Genomic DNA, 19,627 nt, shown 5'->3' with positions numbered 1-19,627 from the left:
GATTATTTAGCTTGAATGTGAGGCTAGCTTATTTTTGTATTTATATTTCATATAAAACATAGGAGTGTGTTAAAGAAGAACCTCTTTATTTCCCTTGTTATATATTTATTTAATCCTTTTAAAAGTTTTGTTAACAAAATCTTTGGATTCAGTGTTGTTTATTTGAAAAGATTGTTATCCACACATTGTGAATAAGAAAGTGGGGCTTAACAAGGTGAAATGACATGTCCTTAGTTAGAACATAGACAACTTGATTCTAATCTATCAGGAAAGATGACGATATTTATAATTAACCAGAACACAAGGTGCTAAGTTCAACACTCATATTTTGAATAACATAGGAAGTAAAATCCTTTATTTAAAGAATCAAAGGGCTATCAGAAGAGAAGTTATTGGTGGATGGTCACAGAGCCAATAGCCATAATTATAAATGACCTGCTGGAAGATGGAAAAAATCATAACACAAATCTCACCATTTCCTCTGGTAGTTGGTTCATAACAAAACTCTTAGGTCTTGATTGTTCACTTGGGAGTGTTGCTATTATTACTCAACTTATTTTAAAAAATGGAAAAGTTAGTTGTGGTGGCTGTTGTTGTCTGGAAGAAATAGACTATATTCAAAATAAAAATCGCCTGAACATGTCAACATGATTGCCTAATTTTTCAAATGTTGATTCCTAATACACAGATTGTAAGGATTCAGTTCACTGGATGAGATGTTGTTTTTAGAAATGATCTGCCTTCTCTATTCATTCACATTCAATTCAAGAAGTAGGAAATTATTCTGGAATCTTTTTTCTCATTATGGTCTTGATGTGAAATTCATTTCGTGGTTACTGAGCATCTTGAAAATACAGTGGATGGTTGCAACTACATATTCCTCTCTGGTGATTTTACTACAATCGCTCAAATAACAAATGATAAAATGTTTTAGATGGCATATTATTTATTTTACTTGTCTTAATGTTGAATTTACTTAGTGTTTTCAGCAGGAATTCCATTTCAGAATATAAAATAGCATTCTAAAATTCTATAAAATATAGATAATTTAGAAACATGAGTAATAAAATACATAAATATGGTTCAAACATATAATCAAAATAAAATATATGATTTTTATAATATCTTTCTGCTCCAGTTAATCTTTCTGCCCCCATTAATTACTGTAACATACCCTGAGGTAGGTAGAAATAAATTAACTATGTTTAAGCTGTAATGAATTTTGGCCAGTGCCCAGTAGAAAATAATATTGAACACAAGACAGAATTGTGGCTTCCAGATTTCCATTATAAGGTCTTACATGCTGGGAGAAAACTATAATTTATTATCACAATAACATTTCTAAATCAAGTCAATTTCAAAGAGAAGTTGATTTATTCTGATTTAGGCAGCATTTCCTCCAAATGTGGAAAAGGTTTTTAAGTTACTTTACCTGGAAAGACATTTTTATCAGATGGCAACAATTTTTCTCATACTTTCTACAGCTTTTTACATCCATGTTGTGATTCTTCTTAAACAGAATCTAGAAGATATGCAGTACTAATGCTTTAGGATATCATCTCCATTTTTATTGATATAAGTACATCTCCAGAGTAATTTATTTTAGGCCTTTCTAAGATGACTTTAGGTGTAGAGTTTGGGGACAGGATGAATTAGCTACGTTAGATAAGCCTGATCCTAAAAATGTAGGTTCTGAAATATATTGCACTAGTTTTCAAACAATTAAGCAATTCAGTACATAGTCCTAGATAGATAAATATATTTTCCAACTCATGGCAAACTAATTGCTCTGTATAAAGAAAATGTAACTCAGTATTAGCAGTTACTTGATAATGCATTTACTTATAGTCCTGCAGAAAAGAAGATGCTGGCTGTCTGTCTGACAATATTAAGTTGGAACACCCTGGTGTATCCAAATCCTCCTGGGAGTGTCTCTAGGGGCAGGTTGCAGAGCTCCAACCTTCTCTCTGGCCCGTGCAACAGAAGCAGATTTAAGGATGGCCCCAGACTGAGAGAGATGGAGACAGAGATAGAGATAAAGAGCAAGAGCCAGAGTGGGAGAGAGTGTGTGAGAACACCCTTAGAAGACCGAATTAGCATTAAAAAATTACAATGATTTTCTGGATTAAATGTAAAGGCAAGAATATAAGTTTGAAAAATGAACCTTGAAAGATTGTAGAAAATTAGTACACAAGAACATCAGGTAAAAGGAATTAGAGGATTTTTGTTAGCAGCAAACTCAGTAAATTAACAATAAAATGAGGGAGTCCAATTGCTCACTTTATTTTTGTTGTTGTTAATGTAATACTAATAGGAACAGAGTTTCTAGAGAAAAGAAGATGATATCCTGGGGAAAAACAGTTGGTGCATCATTTTCAGTCCGTGTCAGCATACATTTAGAGCACAGAGTATGTAGGGAGAGACCACTAGCGTAAGTGGGAGTTCTGGAATCAATATTCTGTTAGTTAAAAAAGGTGAAACTGTTTTGTCTAAAAAAGTGAATGAAGCCTGAGAATGTAATAACTCTCTTCAAATATATGAAAAATTATTTCTAGAAAAGAGACTAAGCACATTCCCTGTAGTGCCTTAAGAAAGCAATTAGAACAACAAGCAAGGGTTGTAGAGAGGTATATTTCGCTACCATACAGGACAGTTTTTTTTCCCCCCCAGTCACTATTGCTATTCATCAAGGGACTAGTTTGTCTCAAAGGAGAATATGAGTTTTGCATTACTAGAAATATTCAATATAACCTTTATAATTTTTCTTTTCTTTTTATTTTAAAATAGAATCCATTTCTAAGAAGATGTGGTTCAAACATACAGAGCTACATAATACGACTAAAATAGGACCTAACAGTAGTGTTCTCCAGCATTGCTCTGACTTTCCTTTTCTGGATGTAACAACATCACTAAGAAAGGAAGAAAAAGCAAAAATGTGCTCTCAGGGAGATTCCAGCACAATGGAGAGCCCCAAATGGAAGTCCATGCCTTGGTTACAGGGCATACAGTTTAATAAATAAAACGATGCTCATCTGGGATGCTGCACCAATTATCATATACTAAATAAGGTTACTTATTTCACTCTCCATGTAGAAACATCTATCATAAGCAGGTGCCACAGAAGGTCTCACCAATATCATTATTGGCTGTATCGAATTTTTGTTTTAGTTCTATCTTATAAGGTCTGTAGTCTTACTTTCAGTGAGGAAGTGTTTTCTCAGGTTCTCAAGAAAGTAACAAAATGCCAGCATTGCCAAGGTCACCACTGTGACTGAATTATCTTACTGTCTGATTATTCCATCTTCCTCTGCAACATATTAGCCTGATGACTACGTTCTAATTATTTAAAGCATTATGTAAATCAAAGCAGTGAATGTAATTTCTAGTCTTACTAGATATCATGTACATTGGGTCGAATAACTCTAGAAATGTCGTCATAATCGTGTCATGCCTAATGATGACCTACTCAGCCCCTGCAAACATCATTCAATTACTCATTTCAGCATTGATTTTTCTCATGCTTCTCTTCATGGCATTTAAACAGCTCTCACATCTCCGCTTTTACTGAGGTGTAAGGTTGTATAATGACAGAGATGCCTTGCTTCCAGATTCATAATGTTATACTCTGTTTCAAATCCTTGTGGAGACAAATTGGAGAATCAATACATAAATAATGACACACTTATTTTTAATTGAAATCACTGCTTTCACAGAAAAGGTATATTAAAATTATTTTTGCTAAAAAAATTTTAAATGTCTAAGTACAATAAAAAGACTGCCAATCCTCGGGATCAAGAATATAATTTGCCCCAAATAACTTTTCTATAAAAGTAGAATTCTTAATGAAAAATAGATTAATACATGTAATTTCAAGATCTAACCTTAAAAATGGAAATAATGTGTCCATTTTTAAAAATAAATCTTATTTACATACACTGTGTTTATTAGAGTTGTTTTGGAATAAAAATTCTTTTCAATTGAGATCAAATTCATTTATTCACAACAATTGCAATATTTTTTTCAGCTAAATGTTATGCTATACTCTTCCAAAATCTATTTTCCCTTCACTCAAGTAGAGGCAAATGTTCCTTTTTTTTTTTTTTCTTGAAATTGATAGTCCAATTTTATCCTGTCTCTCTTCGGCGCACCCTCATTTTGCCTGAGATAAGTTCCTTAAAAAAATTTCTACTCAGTATTAAAGAAACTTTCAGAAATGGCATCTAAAATATTACACTGGCCTATTTAACTTCACCTTCACTAATTGTAATACATTATACAAAGAGCACTGTGGAAAAAGGTGGAACATTTAACTCACTGGATTTGGTTTCACAAACTGTAATAATACTTTTAAAAACATTGGAACATTTATTTCATCTCCTTTGCAATATATTTTTCTTCCTTTTAAACTAGGCTTTCTAAATTCTCATTTTTAATGTCTCAGCTGAAAGAGCTTTCATAAGCCTTTAAAAGACACTATGATTTGAATTATTCTTGCCCAGAAAATTATTTCTGATGTTTAACTTACATTCTCCTTTATTCAATTTTACCTTCAAACTATCTTAGAAAATTAATTTTTCTTCCAATTTTCCCGTTAAATCATTGTAGGTAATCTCAATATTTTATCTTTCAAAGCACATATAGTACTATTTAAATTTCCAGAAAATCTGAAGATAACTAAGATTTCCTTTAACTTTTCATGTTTGATGAAATGATGCAGATATTCTCATGTAAGTATTGAATCCTAATCTCATAAAAAAGTAAGAAACATCCCAAAGGAACTTTAAATTGTTGTACTTTTTCCTGTTTATATAATATTTTCGTTTGGTTTCTAAAACTCATCTCAAACACACTCCTATCAACACACTCCAATCAAAAATTCATTTCAAACACACTCAATCAACAAAATGGAGCTGTTGATTTTCATCTCTAAGCTTGATGCCAAGACAGAAACCTGGACATTTTCCTTCAAGTTTCCTTTTTCCTCAGCCACATCACACATTTAATCTAACATTAATCCTGGTGTTTGTAACTCCAAAATGTAATCTGAATTCATCCACATATTTTTATCTCTACTGCCACCACCCTTTTATTTTATCTCTACTGCCACCATTATTTCTTGCCTGAGCTTTCATAATTGTCTTTTATCAGGTCGCTCTGCTTCCATTCTCAAATCATTTCTAATTTATTTTTCACAAAGCAGCCAGAATGATCTTTTAAACACATAAGTCACATCATGTCACTACCCACATTAAATCTTCCTAAGACTTTCTCATTCCACCCAGAACACAATGTAAATTGCTAGGTTTAGTAGCCCATGCCTGTCCTTCCAACCTGATGTGATATCACACCCACATTCTCCCTGGCCATCCCCACCAACATTACCCAGTACTAGGCTCCAAACACAGTGCTTTCCTCTCATCTGTGAGCAAACTAAACTCTTTTGACATCAGGGTCTTTTAACTTTCTGTTCCTTATGCCTAATTCTCTTCTCTACGTTCTTCACAAGGCTGCCCCTTTTTCCTTCTCTGAGTCTCAGCTTAAACGAAACTTATTCAGAGAGTCTTGCCCTAACCACCATAACAAAAGTTGGCCTTTCTTTTAATATATCATCTATATTTTATTATAGCACCTCTCATAATCTATAATTGCTTGCATTATTTAATAATTTTTTTTATTTTTCATGCTTCTGGCAGAATATAAGCTCCAGTGCAGTAAACAGCCATTTCTCCAGAGAACCCAGATTGCTTTTACTGGGAAAAGGTATTTAGAAACCAAGCTCCGGATGGGTCAGGTGTGCACATAGCTAGGGAGGTGGCATTACTTCTAAACCCTCTCAGTGAATAAAGGCAGAATATGCCCATACACAGCCATTTACATTTCATATACATCTCTCTACCATTATTAAACACCATGGCCTGGACTCTTTCCAAAATGTCAAAGACATATATGACAAATAAAGTCTGGGGAAATGTTCCAGATCAGAAGAGATCCAAAAGAGGAAAAGGAGATTAAAAGGTAATGTATCATCCTGGAATGAATTCTGGATTGGTAAAACCTTAATCGTATATTGTATATTTTTGGCACAATAAGCACACTTTAAATATGGACTATGAATTCAGTAATAATATTGTATGTATGTTAAAGGTGTTGATTTTTATAACTGTGCTGTGAATATGCATGAGAATGCTCATGTTCTTAGGAAATATACATTGAAGTATTAGAGATAAAATGTCACCAGCTGGGCACGGTGGCTCATGCCTGTAATCTCAGCACTTTGGGAGGCTGAGGCAGGCGGATCACGAGGTCAGGAGATCAAGACCATCCTGGCCAACATGGTGAAACCCCATCCCTACTGAAAATACAAAAAAATTAGCCAGGCATGGCAGCGCAGGCCTGTAGTCCCAGCTACTCAGGAGGCTGAGACAGGAGAATTGCTTGAATCTGGGAGGCGGAGGCTGCAGTGAGCCAAGATGTGCCACTGTACTCCAGTCTGGCAATAGAGAGCGACTCCATCAAAAAAAAAAAAAAAAAAAAAGAAGAAGTCAGCATATCTGCAACTTGCTCTCAATGGTTCACAAAGAAACACACACCCATCCTCTCATCTATTGAGGGAAAAAGAATAACATACAAGCAAATATAGGCCGTTTACTTGCAAGTACGGGCAGTTACAAATGTTTGAATCAAAAAAGGGCATATGAGAACTCTTTGTTGTATAACTTTTTCAATAGGTTTATACAGAAACACAAATTTACAATTTTTTTTTTCAAAATCTACAATATGGTGTCTATTGGCATTGCTTTGAATGATTAAGAATTGAAATAACATCTTTTTTCCTTATCAAGGAAAAAGTAAATTAAATGGTTTGAAGTAAATAGCAGTATGTAAAATGTGCAAAAACAGAATTTTTCACAAAGGACAAATAAAAACAAAATTTATTAAATTTTTTCCTTAAATAAATGGATTTTATGATTGCTTTACTCAACCATGTTAGTCATCAGTAGCAAATCCACACAGAAGAATAATATTGCTTAGTTTTTTATTCCTTTACAAAGAGAAAATCTTCTAAACAGCTTAAGCTTGCCTAAAGCAATTTCAAGATGACCCAACTCTCCCCAAGTGACTTCTCAAATTCTTAAGCTATTATCTTTCCTGTTCAAACCCTTTTTCTAAACTTTTCCCCAATTACTCCAACCATATAATTGCAAAGCTAAGATTCCTATAGACTATCTCTATCAAAGGATCAGGATAGGGAATGATAAACCTCTTAACAAAAACTTAATTCTGATTCTTTTCCCAGATTAAGGTATCTTAGCAACCTGTGAAGCATTTTATCTGCTGATTCTATCATTTTGAGCACTTTGTTGAACCCTTGAACTGACCTTATATCTGTGTATTTCCCCTCTTGTTGGCTTTGTTGGTCCAGGTTATATAAAATGAGATTGACAAACATAAAGCAATGTGACCACACATGCCTAAATGTATTTAGCCTTTAACATCACAATTGGTTGTTTATTAACTTATGAACCAGAATCTTTATTTCTGCTCTTTGTCTCCTGCGAATTACAGGTTTCGCTCTGCTACATGGGTGGCAGAGATGGGGGATAAGAGCTTGCTTTTAGCTAATACAAGGATTTGAAATGAAAGAAGGGTCAAAGCCAAATTCAGACGGAGTTGCTGTAGCTGAGGAAGACTGAACACTGAAGCGCACATTGCAGTCCAACTCTCATGAGAATGTTCCCAGTTACACTACTCCAAGATGGATGCCTACTTATTAGAGAGCATTCAACTTTAAATAAATTCAACTATTTTGTGTTTCAATCCTGTGAATACAGCTAGTATTATCTGATATAATCAAAGAATCATTGTCGATGGTATTGAGAAATTGTTGTTTGCCACTTGGAACACTTTCTTCATCTTGCCTTCTACCTCACGGGCCACTGCATCTTAGAGTCAATCTCTGAATGTCACTCACTTTCCTGACGGTGTGTAAATATTGCAGATTCAACTTTTTACCTTTTTTTTTTCTCTGTCACTTCTCATTCACTAGGTAATCCATGTACTCTCAAGGCTTTAAATAGCATTTATTCTCTAGACACTCTACTTTTTTTTTTCTGTAGTGCAGACCTCTCCAGAATTGGGCTCCAGAATCCTACGCAGAGACTTTCTTATAATCTCCAGGTGGATATATGCATTAGGCATCTAAATCTTAATATGTCCAAAACAAACTCCTGATTTTTAACTTCTAAAATATGTGATGCTTTCCACAGACTTCCAACTTTAGTAAAAGGCTACTCCATTCTTCCTACTCCTCAGTAAAAATTAATTCTTGATTATTCTCTTCCTCATATACCCCACATATAATATTATTAGCAAATCCTGAGGCTCTACTTTTGAAATATCCAAAAAACAGGTACTTGTCACCACTTTCATCATTAGGACTCCAGTCTAAATCGCATTATATCTCATCTGGATTATTGCGATAGCTATTCATTGATCTCTTATTTCACCCTGTATCTTCCATTCCACATCATCCACAGCAACCATGGCGATCCTTTTAAAATACAGGTCAGATCATGTTATTCCTCTGCTGAGGCCCCTATAACATAGTAAATCCATACTTCTTATGTCCTCAAACCCCTTGCATGGCGTGGTCCTCCATCTATCTGATATATTTTCAAGCACAGCTACAACTCTACCATCATTCTACCCTAGTCTCACGGACCTTTTTGTTGTTACTTAAGCCAAACACACTTCCTTTAGCATCTTTGAACTTGCTGAGCCCACTGCCTGGGCTGCAGTTTTCTCAGATTACTCAGATTCCTAAGGTCTCTGCATAGATGGCAGTTTATATAAGAGTGGGTTCCTCCAACCATTCCATCTAGAAGAGCACCAGCACCATCACTGATGTCGTCACATTTTCCATTTCCAATTTGATTTTCTCATTACTTGTATAATCACTTGACACATTATTTATTTGTTTGCTTGTTTATTGTCCTTTTCCAGCAAAATATCCATGAAAGCACAGGCAGACCTTTGCTGCTTTCCTTTCTGCCAAGGACAATATCAGGTGTATATAGATGCTCAATAAATATTTGTTGAAAGAATCAATTGCATTTTTTTCTACATGAAAGAAGTTTTTTACTGTACCATGGGTATTTAAAATAAAGACTTATGATTATTGAGGCAAGGATATAAATTACTTATTATTTTTGTGAACTTCTTTAAGGTCAGAGATATCTTTACAGTCTGCTACAAAGAGTTGACATAAACTAAATGAAGAATATATCTAGGAAGCATTTGAATTCTACCTAATGTTACAACTATGCAGTCTTTAGGTGACTGTCTTGTACATGGTAATGTCTTCCTGATCTGCTAAGTTCTAGAAGCTTTATTTTGCCTACTTTTTTTTTGGTTAGTAAAAATACAGGTTAGCATCAATTTGAAAAATTTCTTATTAGAAAACATCACTATTTGCATTGTCTTGTTAGGATGAAAATCTTGAAAGCATGTTAGAATTCATGAATGCTGAAACTGTGGGAAAAATACCTTAAATTAGGTAAGGTATGATGATCATGAAATCCATGCAGTGGTTCACACCTGTAATCTCAGCACTTTGGGAGGCTGAGAAGGGTGGATCACCTGAGGTCAGGAGTTTGAGACCAGCCTGGCCAACATGGTGAAACCCCATCTCTACTAAAAGTACAAAAATTAGCTGGTCATGATGGCACATGCCTCTAATCCCAGCTACTTGGGAGGCTGAGGCAGTAGAACTGCTGCAACCCGGGTGCGGGGGATGCAGGGAGCCAAGATTGTGCTACTGCACTTCAGTCTGGGCAACAGAGTGAGACTCTCTCTCAGAAAAAAAAAAAAAGAAAAGAAAAAGAAAAAAGAAAAACTAAAAATGTTAATGGGCTAGGGGCTAGGACATGGGCCAAGATAACATGCCATACAACAGAAAAATCTGTACTTTGACATCATGCTAGTTATTTTACATATATTATTTCATTTAAGCCTCAAAACAAAACTAAACAACTAGACATTATCCAACTCTTAAACAAATATTGAAACTGAGTCTCAGAGAAGTTACATAACTTTCTTAAAAACAGAGGGTTAAAATGATGTAGACTATATGCATACGGAAAATCTCTAACTTTGAAGTTCCTGTGATTTCCATTATGCATTTCAGACCATCTTCTAGAATGTAAAGAAAAAAAGACAGATTCAAAATAGGAGTTAAGTAGCAACATAGATTAAAATGCACATTATCCTTAAGCCATTTGATAACTGTTGTCGAAGAATGACTAAAATATAGTTCATGTTACTGGAATGATGTGTCCATTCTGATGGAGGTGATAATCTGGATCTATACTGCGTTGGTCAGAGCATTCCTGGAATTATGTTTGGGTGTGGGTGTCATACTTTAAAGGTTACAGACAAACGGGAAATTCTTCCAGGGAAAGCATCCAGGATGACTAAAGTTCCCACACAATGTCCTAAGGAAATGGTTGCTGATTTTGGGTATGTGTAACCCGGGATGGGAGAAGGGAAGAGTCAGAAAAGGCTGACAATCATCTAGGCCAGAAATTTCAGTCATTCAATATGGCTCCAAAGGATTAAACTATGACTATGGGACTGTCATGGCCCTGGGCATCGTGGAGCGCTGGGTGGATGGAAGGAACCGGTGGCCGGGGAGGGCCAGAAGCTGTGCCTGCACCAGTGACACCACATTAATAAGCTGGTGGAGGACACAAAGCACTGGCCCAAAGAAAGCCTGGAGGTCATTTTCATGCAGTCTGTGGACACTTGGAGTATGGGGTGACCTGGTCTCAGTAAAGAAATCTGTGGACCGGAATCAACTCCTTCCTCAGAGATTGGCTGTATATGCATCACCTGAAAACAAGAAGCTGTTTGAAGAGGAGAAATTGCTGAGACCAGGAGGAAAGTTAGAGAAGATCCAGACCAAGGCAGGTGAGGCAACAGTGACATTTCCAAAAAACTGTCACCTGGAGGTAGGGATGAAGAACAATATCAAACAGGAGCTGAACCCTGAAACAGTTGCCACCACTTCCTCAAGAATCTTGGTGTTGCAGTCACCCCACATACATTAAAGTTACCAGGAGAGCCCCTCACTCGGTGGGGCAAGTACTGGTGTGAGGTGATGGTAAATGGACTTGGTACTATGAAGGTACCTGTGTCTCTGGTAAACTTGGAGAGGCCCAAGATCAAAAGATAGAAGTACTGGTTAGCCCAGCAAGCTGCCAAGGGCATGGCCCCACCAGCCCCTAGAGGATCTAAACCTGTTCTCCTCTAAGGCAGCAAAGCAGAATCAGAGGAGCAGTGGGACTGAAACAGGCAAGCACCCTGCTCTCACTCCCAGATCTGACCAAATAGAGAAGTTTAGAAAACGTATGGAGGAGACATCAGACTGCCCTGCATAGACATGTTGAATTCCTTATATTTGCCATCTTCATCTTTAACCGTCACCCCTGGGGCAGCCTTGTTCCAGAAGTACCAGGCTGTGGATTTGATAAGCTGGATACAATAGACTGAAACAATCCAGATCCTGTTTAGTTTCTTTTTCCATTGGAGTTTATTGGGACAAACGGAGGAGCTAGACATTGTCTCCAGTATTTTCCTCATTCTCATCATCTAAACTAACATATGTATCTCAAGCAGACATAAAGAGATTATGTTCCTAAAAAAATAATAAATAAATAAACGATGACTACAGGTAAAAGCTAAGTTTCTTAGGTGAAATGAGCTGCTTCGGGAGTTATTAAGTTCTCTGTCAAGGGAAGAATTCAAGAGGGAAAAAAAGAAACGATCAATCGTGTGGTAGGGAAGTTTTAGAGGAATTCCAGGATCAAAGGGGAGATTGAACTAGATAACCTTTGGGTCTCTTCTGACACTTGAATTTCATGCTTTGTAAGAAAAGACTGCCAGTCTGCATCTACCAGTCAGAGGGTTTACGGTCAGCAATTAGGTAGCTATCTCGTCCTGTTTGTAATGATAAATATATATTTAATTAAAACGTTATATGGGTCTCAGTCGAGGCCTTCCTACAAGCCAAGAGCAGGACAAGATAGACTTGAACCCAAAATTCTATGCTCTGAGAAAATTTTAGAAATAACGTAATGGAAATTATTGGAGTGGGAGTCAGGCGGGGAGAGAATTTTGCATTCTTCGTGTTTCCAGGTTTCTCTTTCTGATCAGTAAAGCCAAATTTTCTCACTTTTCTCAAGACTAACTAACCAACCAACCAGCAACACTCCCACTCACATTAGTGAATTAAGTGAAATTTGACAAGGTTTAAAGTGGAGAGAATGGAAGGAGGGAAGATTTCTATTGCAGTCAAGTGACTAAATTAAGCACAAGCTATGTCTGATTTAAAAATATGCCTGGGTTAAGCCACCAGGGGAATACCACTGGCCTTTTAGTCCATGTTGACCCTATCCTCATACAACTCAATAGCCTCTCTCTCCTCCCCTTCCTCCCTCACCCCATCTCTCCTCCTTAATAACTATCTCAGGATTGCTCTCAGGAACTCCAGCTTCTTTCTCAAGTTCTCAAACTCTCAAACCTACCTCAGATTCACTATCACGAACTCAAACTTGCCCAGGTGCTCGGTAGACGTTTTGGAATTAATGAACAATTAGCATTTTCAAGTTTATTATTTTAATTATCATACAGTAGAACTGACTTTTAAAAATACTAAATGTTGGAGGGAAGTTTTTGTCAGACTCAAGACCCCCAGGATTTAAATAGAAAGAGGAAGCACACCGTGGTGCTCTGGGGGAAAACGGACCTTGCTTCTTGTCATGGTTTCCATTTGACTGGCTGTGCTGCTTTGGGCAGTTTACTGAACTCCTCAGATCTTTGATTCTTCCATCTCCAAATGTGATTGATAGCAATGTGTTCCTCATGGTTTTGTCTAAGTTAAATTAAATGATTCACGTACAGCATTAGTCTACTCCTTGGCATGTGGTCAGTGTTTTGAAAGTGTTAGCCATCACTATTAATAAAATTTCCTCGGTCAAAAATATTTTTCAATTCTCTAAATTCACAATACATTTTTCAATGTGTATTGAAAATTTAGCTTGAAAGACTTGGAAGCATGTACTAAGGATATTTACCACCAATTTTTTTTTTTTTTTTTTTGTCTATCATTTGCCAACCGTCATCAAGATTTCCTGAAAATACATCTCAATAACTTCTGAATTGAAGGCAATTTATGTGAGTGGCAGAATAATAGAGGAACTATTAGTAAAATACATTGTATCAGTTTTACAACTCTCCCTGCTAGCATGATATCAAGATCTGATACTATGATTCTTAATAACAAAGAACCATTTTGACCTTTGGCAAAATTGTAAATTAGAAATTGTTTAATTTAGCATGAAGTTTCTTTTCACTATCTCTATCCCAGCCTTAGGCAAAGCTCCAGACCTATGCTGTCCAATATGATAACCACTGTTCACATGGGGTTATATACATTTTAATTAAAATGATTAAGTAAAATTTAAAATTCAGTTACTCAGTTGAATTAGCCACATTTCATGTACTCAGTAGCTACATGTGACTAGTAGGGTACTCTGTTGGACAGTGTGCATATGCAGCTTTTTTATCATTGCAGAAAGTTCTATTGGACAGTGCTGCATGAGACTCAATTGACTGGTATCCTTCTTTAGCCTGGCACCCTCAAAACTACTTCCTGCCTGGTGCCATTACCCCAATACCTTCTCCTCTGAGATATTCCTGTCTTATTGCTTATATTATCAACTAATAGAAAGTAAGGTACTGTGGTGCTAATAGGGAGCAAGCTCTGAGATCACTTCCAGGTAAATGAAGGGCTCTTCTTTCCTCTTCTACAGCAGTATTTCTCAAGAGAGGTTCTAGAATGGCTATTTTAATAAACTAGAATGCTTATTTAAATTTGAGATTCTTAGATCCCCACATCGGACCTTCTGAATTTGCATATTGAAACAGCTTCCTCAGTCATTGTTATGGAATGCTTAATGTCGAGGGTTGTTGCTGAAAGATGCAACCGCTATTGGTATTTGATTACCAGGGCCAATATAGTTAGATGTTAGTCTGTATAGGAATGAGCAATGCCAAGTTTGGGTACCTGGGGAAGACATTTTTGGAGAAAGGTGGGTTTTGTTGCTCTTTAAGATCATATGGTCACCTCCATATAGACTGATCACAGACCAACTGGCTAACATGATTCAATGTGACAAAGTCCACTTACTAATTTTGAAAACATTTACACTTGAGATGTTTAAAAAGTTAATATTATGGAATACTTTTCACATTTATAATTTTGTTTTCTGTCATTTATAGTTTGATTTCATGTGATTTAAAAATTTCCCTTTGAGAAAGAAAGACTTTGAAAGAGGAAACAAAACAGGTAAAAAAAAAAAAATAGACATTACATAAAACTGGAAACTTTTACTAAATAGACCAAAAAGTCAAAACTAGAAGCAAAACTATGCAATTGGAAAATCCTCTGGCAAGTCTCATCAAAGAAAATTATGTATAATTAAACAATAGTAGAAATAAGAATGGAAAAACATAGAGACAATACTTAGATGATTAAAAATAATGACTAAGACAATGTGGTAGAAAAATCATAAGCCATGTTTTGTTTGATCAGTTGTCAAAGCTTACTATAAAGCTATACTAATTACTATAGTGCAATTTGTCACAAACAGATGAGAAAAGCAGAACAGAGAACGCAGAAATAAACCTTTAAAGATGAGGGATCTTCCTGGAGGATAAAGGTGGCATTCCTAAGCACCAGGGAATGATGCTGAAACAAGTGACCATCCACCTGGAAAAATATAACATTAGACCCCTAAATTTCACCATAATACAATTCCAGATGAATTAAAATCCTCAATGTGAAAAATTAACAGTAAAATAATTTGATAAAATATAAGTCATTAAAAGTACCACTTTATCCAAATTTATCAACTCGACCTTTTTTATCCTGTTTTCTGATTACATGGGTGAAATATTCTTTCTTCAAAGGCTAAGGATTTTTTACAAAATTTAATTGTGCACTGGATCCTCCTGGTTTCTGGTACTCATGCCTGACTCTCCTCTCTCCCATCTCATCAGTTTCTCACCGATTTTATAAAATTGCAACAATACAACATGTTCTAACACTACTCAGCTAAGAAAAAGAAACCTCCAAATCTCCTCTTATCATCTAGTTTCACTTCTCTGTTTGCCTTAAAACAAAATCTATCAAGCCTTGACTTCACTTACTCACCTTCTCTTCTCCCCACAAAACTGTCCAATCAGGCTTGCATTTCCTCTACTTTGGGTGCTACTCTTGACAAGATCACTGCAGATTTCCACCTTGTCAAGTTCAATGGTATATTTCAGTCCTTGTTTTTCTGATCTCTCAGCTGCATTTGGCACAAACTGATCCCATTTTAACATTGCATAACACCTTTCTTTACCTGGCTCCAGAAGCGGATTTTCCATGGATAAATAAAGCTTAGGTTTGAAAAGAATTACGGATTTTTAATTTAAACTTTTTTATTTTCAAAATGGCTCCCCAACTTGTGTTAGCAGTTAGCTTTCCCAAATATCTATGTATTCCTGCTTATGTTATGAATAACACTCCCCTGATTTTTATTTAAGGGTAGTAGTTAAGGGCATGGGCTCTGGAATCAGAATGAGTTTAAATTTTTGTCTATAATTTTTATATTTTTGAATTGTTTCATATTTTAAAGTAATGATTATAAATTTGTATAATCTTTTATAATTTTGTATTTTTAATAAAATAGTTTCCTTGAAAACAGCAAATGATCTGTTTCTTGAAAAGCATAAATTGCCAGAATTGACTCAATATTAGAAATAAAGTTTTATTGAAAAGTAAAAGATGACTGTGAAAAAAACGTTGAAAAAGTGACTCAAACAGTCAAAGACTTATATGCCTTACTAGCAGTCCCTTTCCACAAAATGGACACACACACAAGTACACACACACACACACATATACACAGGCTCAGATGGTCTTATATGTGAATTTAATCAAATCTATAAAGGACTTATAATTGCTATGTACTTTAAACTCTTCCTGAACATCAAAAAGTAGTAACTAAGTCAAGAAAACTAAGTAGACTCACTAAAATACTGTGCCCACTTGGACAATAGAGATACAGAGGTGAAAACTTGGATATTTGTTTAAAACAAGTTCTTTATTATTATCTGAAGTATTTGAAAAATAAAATTCCATTACGGAAAAATTGTGACTATAATACGTATGTTTATAAAGCAAAGCATAAAGGACAGGATACGTTTTCTGGAAGTTTTAATGACTTTTGGGCAAAACAAGATCTCGTAGGATTTTCTTGCAATGGCTGACACAAAGTTTTGCTTATTCTCAATAAAAAAGAATTCTCTGTCAATGAACACAAGTTCACACGTACACACACACACACACGAGTACAAGCCATAAAGGTCGGACATAAATCTATGTATTCCATGAAAATAATACAATTTAATATGGCTGAGGACACTGAGAAATGTGTCAAGCCATCTACATATTGCTTACTTGTCTGGAGACCATTAGAAACACAAGCAAAATTCTGACAAGCTAGGTTAGATACATTTACCTGACAACGTTTGCCTATGAATCCCAGAATTCTTTAATCTAGGACATAGGAGGAGCGAAGAGTCAAGTAACCAGAGACATTTAGAAAAGAGTTTTAGCTGAGGAAGAGGATTTTTTCTTTTTTTTTTTCTTTCTTTCTTTTTTTCTTTCTTTTTTTTTTTTTTTTTTTTGATGGAGTCTCGCTCTGTCACCCAGGCTGGAGTGCAGTGGCGCGATCTCCACTCACTGAAACCTCCGCCTCCCGGGTTCACGCCATTCTCCTGCCTCAGCCTCCCGAGTAGCTGGGACTACAGGCGCCCGCCACCATGCCCGGCTAATTTTTTGTATTTTTAGTAGAGACTGGGTTTCACCGTGTGAGCCAGGATGGTCTCGATCTCCTTACCTTGTGATCCGCCGCCTTGGCCTCCCGAAGTGCGGGGATTACAGGCGTAAGCCACCACGCCTGGCCAGAGTAGGAATTTTATGGGTTATAAACGAAGGATCTGAAGGTCTGCTTGACGAAGAAACCTGGAGTGTAAAAATTCAGTTTGGAAAAAGACGTTTTGTTTCTTAAACTGAAGCACATTCCTGCCATTTCATGCGGACCATATGAAGATAAGACTAAAAACTTTTCTTTAAAGCTCCCGCTGATGGTAGTTGAGCCAATGAGCCACCAGCAACAACAAAGGACGAAAAGGTACCTATGATTCACCACGTGTTAATGCAAATGGTGGATTATTGCATCATTAAAATTTAATGAGAAATCTTAAGTTCTATCATTTCCAAATTGACTGAATAATAGGGTAGTGTACCGGTATTAGCCAAATACTGTGAGATTCAAGACTTCTAAAGACCTAGTTTTGCTGCCTAAGTTGAGAACAAAACAAAATTGTTGGCTCTGGTCTTTCCCTTCCCCTCTCACCACATCTTGCACCCTAACTCTATGTCCCTCCTTGAACTGTTCCAAACATTCTATACTCCTTGCTCTGCATTGAACAGGCTATAATATGCCTAAAAAGGTCACTCCTTTAAAACAACAACTAAGTTCAGATGTGAGTTGCACAATATTTTGATTAGGACCAGTGATCCAAAGTCAGTGATGTAGAGAGTCATTTCACAATTACAGAACAAATTCCTGGTTGTTAGTATGAGTTCTAACATTAATTGAGTATGTCACTTTGATACGCCTTTTCTTGTTAAATATTTCATGAAGAAGGTGCGATTTTCATTCTGCAATACAGATGAGAAAACTGAGGCAAACTAAGAAAATGTCAGAGCAGAGTAAAAATTTCAGCCTTCTTTGTCAGTATTCTATACTAATTCCTCTGAGGTTATATGTGAGTTGAGTTGAAACACACACACACACACACACACACACACACACACACACGGTGCAGAGCTACAGATTTAAAAAAAAACAAAACAATATCTTCTAGGATTTTTTTTGCAATGATCGACACAAAGTTTTGCTTATTCTCAATATAAAATAATTCTCTGTCAATGCACACAAGCTCACACACGTGCACGTGCATGCACACACACACACACACACACACACACATGAGTACTATCCATGTTTTTCCCCAAAGCTATGAAAAGGTTACCTAATCTAAAAAAAGATATTCAGCTTCACATCTTATGAGATGCTATATAGTTTTAATATCTGTCCTGCCCTGCAGCTATCTCCCAACAATAAACTATACATAGAAATCAGAGTGTAAGGAGAAAATAAAGATACATAGTGACACCAATATGGGAAAGCAAAACATCTGGAAATTCAGTGAAAATATTAATAAACTCTGAAAAATTTAGTCAAACTTTTTAATATTATGTTGACAGAATAAATGAATAGCTGAGTCGACTTGATATTTTGGTATTGTTTGAAAATAAAATGACTTAAAATGGTTTAATTGTTTCTAAATTTTTTTTTGTGAACTGGCCATTTGATTTTAGTCACAGGTCTGTTTACAGATAGATGAGGTATAAATAAATGTAGACCTTTTTTTTGCTCAATAGATTGTATTCGACTCAGAGGAGCAATAAATTAGCTGCATGTTACCAAGGTTTATATTCATAGAAGTATATTTTAGAATATTGGTCTGGGAATGATGTAATGTTTTTAAGATGTTCATGTACGATGGTCAATAACTCAAATCTCCTGATCAAATTAAGCACATAGATTCTTCTAAAGATACTCTTTTACTCCTAAAGGTGAAAAAAAGCCAGCCAGAAAAATTTTGACATGTGACATGGAGGTAAAAAAGATAACCAAAAGCAGAAGAAAATCCTAGCAATGGGTGCTACAGTGGCCTTGAATAGAAGATGGGAGAAGTATGTGGAAGTTTGTCTGGAAGATCCTGGGGTCAGATGCGCAGGATTCCCCCACTGAGAGAGAAGAAAAACACATGTGCTTCTATTCTTATTTTATTGTTTTTTATTTTTTTTTATTATGGTACAATGTACAATATAAAATTAGCCATTTTAACAATTTTTAGGTGTACAATTCAGTGGTATTAGGCATATTCACATTGTTGTGCAAACATCACTACTATCCATCTTCAGAACTTTTGCATCTTCCCAAACTGAAACTCTATAATTATTAAATGATAACTCCTTATTTTCCTCTTCCCCCAGCCCTGGTAACTGCTCCCTTACTTTTTGTCTCTGTGAATTTGACTACTCTAGGTACCTCATATAAGTGGAATCACACAATATTTGTCTTTTTGTGTCTGGCTTATTTCACTTAGCATGATATCTTCAAAGTTCATCCATAAAGTAGCATGTATCAGAATTTGGTTCCTTAGTCAGGCTCAATAATATTCTAGTGTATGTGTATACTACATTTTAAATATCCATTCAGTGATCCATAGACCTTTTAGTTGTTTCCATCTTTTGGCTCTTGTAAGTAATGCTGCAATAACGTGGATGTACAAATATCTGCTGGAATCTCTCCTTCAAACCCTTTTAGGTATAAATCCAGAAATAATGGTTTTTAAATTTTTAAAACTTTTTGTGGAAATA

General features: G+C 35.8%; 1 long non-coding RNA gene and 1 pseudogene across 1 annotated transcript in view; both read left to right on the top strand.

The window, feature by feature from the left end:
• LOC112630236 overlaps window positions 1–3,935 on the top strand; it is a 74,547-nt gene extending 70,612 nt beyond the window's left edge. Inside the window, exon 4 of the long non-coding RNA XR_003120823.1 lies at window positions 2,788–3,935. This is a non-coding gene — a long non-coding RNA (uncharacterized LOC112630236). The remainder of the gene's footprint in view (window positions 1–2,787) is intronic.
• Window positions 3,936–10,637: 6,702 nt separating this feature from the next.
• On the top strand, window positions 10,638–11,311 carry LOC112630174 (annotated as a pseudogene).
• Window positions 11,312–19,627: the final 8,316 nt, after the last annotated feature.

Source organism: Theropithecus gelada, chromosome 8 (assembly GCF_003255815.1).
Source record: "Theropithecus gelada isolate Dixy chromosome 8, Tgel_1.0, whole genome shotgun sequence".
Taxonomy (NCBI): Eukaryota; Metazoa; Chordata; class Mammalia; order Primates; family Cercopithecidae; genus Theropithecus; species Theropithecus gelada.
Note: the sequence above shows the minus strand (reverse complement) of the source record. Positions and strands in the feature narration are given on the sequence as shown.